The 9547-nt window shown below is 32.9% G+C and overlaps 1 long non-coding RNA gene across 1 annotated transcript; it reads right to left on the minus strand.

Annotated features, from left to right (window-relative positions):
• Positions 1–3204: 3204 nt before the first annotated feature.
• Positions 3205–6952, minus strand: LOC139512347 (uncharacterized). The gene is made up of 3 exons (XR_011662247.1): positions 6793–6952; positions 3748–3966; positions 3205–3362 (listed from the first exon to the last, which is right to left on the minus strand). It is a non-coding gene; the product is annotated as an uncharacterized lncRNA (long non-coding RNA).
• Between the last annotated feature and the right edge of the window lie 2595 nt (positions 6953–9547).

Raw genomic sequence — 9547 nt, forward strand, 5'->3', positions numbered from 1 at the left:
AATGTATACGTAGATGTTATTGACCATATCTATATACTTCGAAAATATACAAATGATTTTTTTAATTTTTATTATTCAACACATACGGGAAAACTGTTTCTTTTGTTCCTATGGACATTCTTACCGAGTTTTCATTCCTCATTTTTTGCTCACCGGGACTGAGGGCCCCATGTGAGCTTATGCCATCACTCGGCTATCTAAAATATCTTCTCCTCTGAAACTACTGGTCCAAATACCTTCAAACTTAAACTAAATGTTCCTTAGTGTATCTTATTTATAAATTGTATCCATATTTTTGATCCATCAGCAAACATGGCAGCCATGGCTAAAAATATAGAACATAAGGGGTCAAATGCAGTTTTTGGCTTATATCTCAAAAACTAAAACTTTTAGAGCAAACATGACATGGGATAAAATTGTTTAATTGGTCAAGATCTATCTGCCCTGAAATTTTCAGACGAATCGAACATCCCATTGTTGGATTGCTGCAACTAAATTGATAGTTTTAATGAAATTTTGCAGTTTTTTGTTATCTTGAATATTATTATAGATAGATATAGACTGTAAACGGCAATACTGTTCAGCAAGGTAAGATCTACAAAAAAGTTAATATGATTAAAATTGTCAATTGATTGACCCCTTAAGGAGTTGTTGCCCTTTAAAGACAATTTGACATAAATTGTTCATCAAGTTTTCTAACATTTAAAAATATCTCCTCTGCAATTATTGGGCAAAATAACTTTAACTAAATGTTCCTTAGGGTACTTAATTTATAATTTGTATCCGAAGTTTTGATTTATCGGCAAACATGGCCGCCATGGCTAAAAACAATTTAGGGTCAAAATGGAGTTTTTGCCTTATATCTCAAAAACTAAATCTTTTAGAGCAAATCTGACATGGGGTAAAATTGTTGAATTGGTGCAGATATATAAACCTTAAAATTTTTCAGACAAATCGAACAACCTATTGTTGGGTTGGTGCCACTAAATTGGTAGTTTTAAGAAAATTTGCGTTTTTTGGTTATTAACTTGAATATTACTATAGATAGGTATGAACTGTAAAAGCCAATAATGTTCAGCAAAGTAAGATCTACGAAAAAGTTAATATTATCAAAATTGTCAATTGACCCCTTTAGGAGTTATTGTCCTTTAAAGACATTTTTTCATAATTTGTAACAGTTCATCAAGTTTGATAACATTTAAAAATCTTCTCCTCTGAAACTATTGTGCCGAATACTTCTTAACTTTAAATGAATGTTCATTTAGGAATCAATTTTATAAATTGTATCCGAATTTTTTATTCATCAGCAAACATGGCTTCCATGGCTAAAAATAGAACATAGGGGTCAAATGCAGTTTTTGGCTTATATCTCAGTAACTAAATCATTTAGAGCAACTCCGACATGGGGTAAACATGTTTAAAAGGTCAAACTATATCAGCCTGGGTTTCTGCCACTAAATTGGTTATTTTAAGGAAATTTTGGAGTTTTTGATTATTATCTTGAATTTTATTGAAGATAAAGATAAACTGTAAACAGCAAAAATGTTTAGCTAAGTAAGATCTACAAAAAAGTTTTTTTTATGACAAAATTTGTCAATTGACGTCTAAAGGAAAAAGTGCACTTTAAGGACAATTTTACACAAGTTGTTTATGTTTTTTAACTTTAAAAATCTTCTCAATGAATCTAGAATATTTTTTTAATTTTATTTCCTTGTACGTAAAAAACATAGACACTATGGCTCTATAGCCCTGGCTCAAACCGAACAGCAAGCTATGAAGGGCCCCTAATCAAATAGCAAGTGTAACACAATTGAAACATGAAAACTAGCGGTCTAATACATATAGAAAAAAACCCAGAAACACTTATGAACCACATCAACCACTGAACATGCTCCTGACAGGTAAGGACAGGTGTATACAAATGCAGCGGGTTGGAACGTTTTCATCAGGTGCCAATATTCGACCTTACTAGAAACAGTAGTGTAACATTACAACAGATAAAGACACACCATAAAACATCAAATGCATTGATACAGGCAACAAATTACTAGCACACTATGTAAAAACGAATTTATCTTACCGACTATCTTAACGTGTGAAATTAAGACTAGTGACCTATCAAAATGAGAAAGTCTTCAATACTGTTAGCATTAAGAAACTACTTTCATTGATCCTACAAAAACAGATGCCAACAATAACAACTTGTTTAAATGTGTTTTATGAATTTATTTCCATCTAAATCATCAATTTCTTCGTCTGTTTAAACCTTTAAGATTTTTTCTCAGTACCGTTTTGTTTTTATAAAGGGATGTAACACCACTACTAACCGTGTATGAAATAAGCCCCGCCTCCCTTATTACCTAAAATGGAATATAAAGGGAACTAACACCACTACTAACTGTGTATGAAATAAGCCCCGCCTTCCTTCTTACCTAATATGGAATATAAAGGGACGTAACGCCACTACTAACCGTGTATGAAATAAGCCCCGCCTCCCTTCTTACCTAATATGGAATATAAAGAGACGTAATACCACTACTAACCGTGTATGAAATAAACCCCGCCTCCCTAATAACTTAATATGAAATATACACGGTCTGAACGCGGTCGCTTTTAACCAATCATATTCCTAGAAATGTATAGGTCAGATAAATGATAATGTATGTATGGTTCCCCGTTTTTTTTTTTTTTACCTCAGCACGGTTAAGGGTAAGATGACATGTATGTCTGCGGAGGATTACCTTGTGAACTAGCACGTTAAAAATTCGACTTATGGTATAGGTACAGTACAAAAATGGGTTAGTGTTCATATAACATTATCCTGGATAAGGATTTTTAAAAGACATTGATACAAAGTGTGAATTTTATTGCTAAATGTCGTACAGTTATAGAAATACATTCTGTCAAAGTGTTAGGGGAAGAGTAATAATCAGATCCGAAGAAATCGCAGTAAGGGTTTTCCCTTTAGGAAAAGGATAACCGTAAAGAATAGTATACATTTCGGGGCCATTCATAGCTGACTTAGCGGTATGGGCTTTGCTCATTGTTGAAGGCCGTGCGGTGACCTATAGCTGTTAATTTCTGTGTCATTTGGTCTCTTGTGGAGAGTTGTCTCATTGGCAATCTTACCACATCTTATTTTATATATGTAACTGTAAACATTTATAGGAGTTTATTTACAAAAAGTTGCAACAACAAAAGAAATCAAATTTTATCAATTTATTTGACACATAAAATTAAACATATACATGTAATTTGTTTTCCAATGTCTATACTAAATACAACCGAATGGTAACATAATGTCCACTAGGTGCAATAAAAGCTGCCCATTAATTTGTTTGCATTGTCTTTATTCCTTTTTTCTGCAATAAATAAATAAAACAAATTGATAGCAATTGATTAAAAATTCATTTGACTTAAATAAAAGTATTTCAGACAACAGAACATCTATCATTTGTAAAGTTTAGAAGACTATAATAGTGAATAAATCAAAATTAAATGGTTGCATGGAAAAAGATTGCACGTGTAAAATTACATCTTTCCCAAATCGAACACACACATGAACAAATGTCAATCAAATAGATTATGCATTTTACTGTCGGCATTTCTATGCATTTTTTTTGGCTCAGACGATTTTAATTTTCCAAAATACATTATTTTAACATGTTATGGTACATATGTATGCTTACTCCCCTTTCCTATTTTACTCTTTCAATCTATGAGCATATCTATATAAAAAATAGTTACCTAAAATGGTTTCAATACACTGCTAAGAGGATTTTGATTTTCCACATTTTCCACATCCACATGCAGTGGTACATGCGCATGAATCTCCACATGAACAGTCTCCTCCCGATGAACAACTACATGATCCTTTCATCTTAGGACAACATACGCAGCTATCTCCACATTCACAGTTGTCGCCACATCCACATTTGTTTTCTGTTGTCAGACAACAGGTTTTTCCTATAAAAAAAAAAGAGATGTCATATTTACTGTTGAAATAAACTAAGTGTGCATTACAACATCCCCTGGTAATGCGATATAGACCAAGGAGAAACACTAGACTTTACAACAGTCAATACGTAACTATAAGATTTTAGACCATTTCTTCTATAATAGCGTACTCATTAATTTTTATAGAATTGTGATCATCTACAAGCAATACCACTTTTCATTTTTTCAGGGTTTAATTTCGGGTATTACATTTTCGTTGCAAGTCGCTAGAAGTTCTTTTCCTCCTGCTATCAAGCAGAGACCTTCTATTCTAACGGGATTCGTCTCTTTCGATTTTAAGTAATAACTACGCCTCCAATATAAAGCTACCACCAATCAATAAACTTTGTTTCGTATCTCTGATATACGAAACTAGTAGCTATTTTCGTATTTCAAAGTATTGTTATTGTAAAAAAATGTATATAAATAAAATCTGATTTATACATTGAATAGCCATTAACCATGATAAAAAATATAACGTATATACAATGAACTTGAAAGTTAAAATATAAAAATAAGGAGATAATTGCCACGAAGTAGATGAAACAATTATAGGCAACCGTGCGGCCTTCAATAATGACAAAAACCCATACCGTATGGTCGGCTTTAAAATGGTCCGACATGAAAATAATTGTGTTTTTTTGGCAAAAGTTGAGCCACAAAATAAAAATATCGAACAGGAAGGATTACTATTAAAGTTGATTAAACAATTGTTTGTGGATTTGTTCATCATGATATCAAACATAGTTTTGTTGCAGGGAACAAATCTTTTCAGACATTGTTTGAAAACAAATTGAAAATGAAACAGTTGATTTAATATTCATCACACAGTACGCTTAATTTCCCCTGTATTTTCAATAGCACCGCATTAGAAAAAGAGATTTCCTGTATAGAAGCCGGACATTATTAAGTGGACACTAATCTTTAAAAACAAAAATACTTAACCGGATTTTGTTGACATCATATTTTTCAAAATGTTTGTTTACCTAACCATATAACGGAACTTGAATTGTCCTCAGGAATTGTCACTTGGAGAACAAATGAACATGTTATTGCTTTAAGATAGCATGCTGATAAATAATTTGTTTACGTTAAAAAGTATCTCAGGTAATCTTAAGGACAACATACCAGACACGTCTGTCACATCAATCATGTAATATGCCTCAAGTAGTATGAATTGATGAGTGATCTTAGGAATTTTGTTTTCCCGCCAATTATTTCTATTAAATTATCAATGAAAATAGACTGTAAAAAACTAAATAACAGTATTAAAACTATGATGATTATTCTGGCCTAGTAAGAAATAAATAAATAATATGCCAAGCAAGAAATTCTGAATCATTCTGCAACACTTAAAAAAGCCACTTACAGGAAACAATTAAATTTCGTGTACAGGGGCGTAGCTAAAAAGAAACGACGTGGAAGCAAAAAATTTTGGGACCCTATTATGCAGAATTTTTTTTTCTCGGTTTTTGGTCATAGGACGGTTAAAAGAGGAGCTATATTGAGATAAAAATTTATGAATGTAAAACTAAAAAAAAAAGCGAGATGTTATAAACCAGCGTACGTGTTCGGCATCGAGCGATCTCCCAATTGAATTCGTCAAAATTACATGCTAGGTCAGTTTCGTATGTTTCAGACAATATTGAGATTTGTTCGTTTGTGATATTTCCTACAACACGATGAAGCCGTGAGATACAGCACAAAGAAGCGATTTTCTGATAACATGACGCGACTCCACTCTCCAGTTGCCATATCATATGGTCTATGAACGCAAAAAAGACTTTCCAATACTGTTTTGGCGTGGTTGCAGGGTGATTGGCTCCGGTAGTCTGTCAACCACATCGCCTCGGCATATTTTCAACGATATCGAAGGGATCTGATAATTCTAATGCCGATTGGTACATCTCATTCCAAACTGATAAACTGTACACTGTAAAATGTGCTCCAAAACTACATATCTTAGAATAGACTGAGTATTACAAATTCAAAAGTAAAAATCTTGTGAAAGATGCAAGTAACCTTCCGATTTTGTCATAATCTCCAAAAAAAATAATATTTTGAAACCAAATGTCGTTATCTAATGATATTTCATCAATTAAAAAATGTGACAACATAGGTGTTTCCTTTAACATTCAATTTATAAATTTTTATTTTGCCATTTCTTTTTTTACATGCCGAATCAATGTGCACGCAACTTCGGAGCTACGACTTTTTTGAATGAACAGCTTCATCAACACTTGTAACTAGGTTGTCAAACTAATATCCGGGATAGACGGAAAAGACACCAACAGTCTCCGATTCCGATTGACCAACTCATCTCTCTCTCTTCTGCTTTTTTTGTTGTTGTGAAAACGACGTGGATGCACGTGCTGTCATGCCTCCGGGTAGCTACGCCCCTGGTGTATAATAATAGAAAATAAGCTAGCATCGCAAAAAGTGAAACTAAATATTCCGTCTGAAAACAGCCCCTCCCCCAAAAAATAATTAAAGTAAAATGTTCGTCCCATTACCAAAAGGTACAAACATAAATGTGAAGACGTATTTTAGTACATAAATTACATTTTCTTAGGAATTATATATTCTTTAAAAAAAGAAGAAGGTCGCCAGTATTTTTAAAAATCTCTTACAGAACCAATAAATTTTCAACCTACATGTATATATCTATCCATGGGAAATTCCGCAGACCCATTATCAACGTATATTTACGTTGATAGTGGGTCTTTTTCCATGGATAGAAACAAGTACTTGTGATGTATACGTATAGCATAAGAAAAGAATGAAATATGTACATACCAGTTGAAGACATTTTCAATTGATGACTGATCAAAACTGCACTGTTAAATATTTAAGTCTTTCTCTTTTTGGAGTTTCAGTAAGAATTGTAAAATTAGCCGGCAAACACTCTTAATATAAATTCCAACAAGACACCACGTGTGTAAATTCAAAATACCGTGTGCAAAGACATTAACGAATACAAATGGTCCCGCCATGATAAACCGGAAAAGTATTTAGCGCCGTGTGCAGAAAAACAGGCATGGCCAGATTGTCCATAAATAAATATTCCCACTTAATGTTAGTCAGAACATGTCATTTTTAAATGGTCAACCACCGGTTGAGCAAGATTAATAATTCGTAATAAATTTACAAGATGGCCTTGTGGATATGCACAGTGCAACAATTTAACAATAAAGATGGCCTACAGCGAGGATCGAGTGACATGCACCTGAATAATAGATGTTCGCATTATCATTAATACGTATTCATTTTCATGACATTTCATATACCTTATATTAATTCTTTGTCATTTATTGCTCGTTTGTCACACTTTTAAATTTCTAGTATTTATAAATACGCTTTTGATATGATATGAAGAATGATCAAGAATGTATCTTCAGCAACTTCGCTTTGGTTAATATTTGAAAATATATAGTGCCACTGCAGAACTTACAGTCGGTTTTTTTAACTACTGATCAAGTAAAACCTGCAATTTTTATCTACATGCATCAAATGCTTTAATTTGTATTTTTCGTGACAAGAAATAAAAGTATCCGTACAGCATCCTTGGATCGTTACATAAAGTCCCTTTGAGACACAGACACTTGTCTCAGAAAAAAATTTCCTTTCTTTTTTATATTTGACAATTTTACGTATTATGTCTGTTTGTTTTGGTTCACACATCGTTGTCAATATACTGGAATTGTTTGCGACTGTCATACAAGTGGGAGGTTTAGCCAGCTATAAACAAGGTTTAATCCTCCATTTTCTACATAAAAAAATGCCTGTACCAAGTAAGGAATATGATAGTTATAATCATTTCGTTTGCAGTGTTGAAGTGTTGATTTTGCCATTTTATTAGTTCTAGTATTGACAGTTAAACTCATACATCCTAAAGCAATCTATATTTGTGATAAATTTATTAAAAGTTTTGACCTGAAATATCTATAGCCGTATTGTATAACTCTATCGTTTTCTGTGACAAAACATTTATAATAACTATATACACTCTAATCTGATTTTCATGTCATTTATGTACAAACATGTAACAACACCAATTTCAAGGCTAGTGAATGTTTTGAAACGTTTAACCTTATGAATATTCATGAGTGGAAAGTTTCTCGCAATAATCGTGACATGTAATAATGTTAACTTGTAACGAAAAACTTGATAAATAATTGCCACATAATAGCTTATCAATATTCTTTTATCATTAAACAAACATAAACAAGGCAATTTTTAAACCAAAAATGGATAACGATACCAATCTAGACGTGGCTGTGTATTTTTACATCCTTGGTTTCATCGTTAAGTTTGACTCTGTAATGGTCACCTTAAAAGCCATTTATGAATAAATTCCTTATAGAAATATACATTGATTGAATTTTGGATGCTTTACGTCCAATGGCAAATATGTCATGCATGTTCGGGACGGGAACAAGTTAACAATAAATACAATAGGTATGTCCAGTAATGATAGAGGGCATCCAGGATGATGGTCGGGGAAACTTGGAATGCCACTGGAAAATGAGGGTATATTGGATAGAGACAGAAATTTTGCCTTGCAACAGGCCATCTACGGACCCCTCAAAGAGTTGTTGCAAGGGTTCTTAACGTGCAAAGAACGGAGAAATATATATGAAGTCTATAAGAATCGCACAATTTTGGAAAAGTATGACAGAAGCATTTCTTTCAAATAAATGTATGGTGTCCGCCTATGGACTCTTTTTCCGAAAAAATAAATGTAAATAGTCGCTTCTGCGATCTGCGAGTTGAAATAATTAATCATATACAAATTGAAATGTGTATGTTTATATAGAGTCTACTACTTCAAACCGACGATTTTTAAAATCACAATACTGGAGAAACCTATACTAGTTATAGTCAACCATGATAATCAAAGTTACTTTTCCTCGTATTATCCTATGATAGATTTTAAACCTAAGATTAATTTTTTTATTGTCGCTTTAGTTTCCTTCTTGTGTCTGTCTATTCTCAGAAAGGGTAAGTCGTAAATCGAAAAAAAATCCAACAGTCTAATTTATATAAAATTGTCATCTCGATTCCCCCCGAATCCGATAAAAAGCTGTGCTTTAAAGGCGGGGGCATCCGTTTGGCTGATTGGGATGTTTAAATACCCTCCCACGTCCAGTTTTAATGAGGTCGTTAGATCCGATGATTCTTGTAAGGAAAATGACACACGCTTTGAACAAATCTTTCGGTAGTCTAAAGATGGCCTGTTTCAAATAAAATTTCCAACTTGCGGGGCCTGGTGGTTACCTTTATTTGTAACGTTTAAGTCGATTTTAAATATGTGATTTGAACATAGATAAACTACTATTGTCTTCTTTTTTTTAAAATTTTACATCGGATGACCGTGAGGGCATTCCGGTGTATTGCTGTCGCCTTGATTTCCATTACGCAACTTTCGTGTTGGGATTGTATCCGATCTATAATAAAAATGATAATTACGCGGACATTATCGAGTGCAAAATAACATTCCTTATCGCTTGTTATAAATTAATTTTTTAAATGGATACTCCATAAAAAACAT

Source organism: Mytilus edulis, chromosome 2 (genome assembly GCF_963676685.1).
Source record: "Mytilus edulis chromosome 2, xbMytEdul2.2, whole genome shotgun sequence".
Taxonomy (NCBI): Eukaryota; Metazoa; Mollusca; class Bivalvia; order Mytilida; family Mytilidae; genus Mytilus; species Mytilus edulis.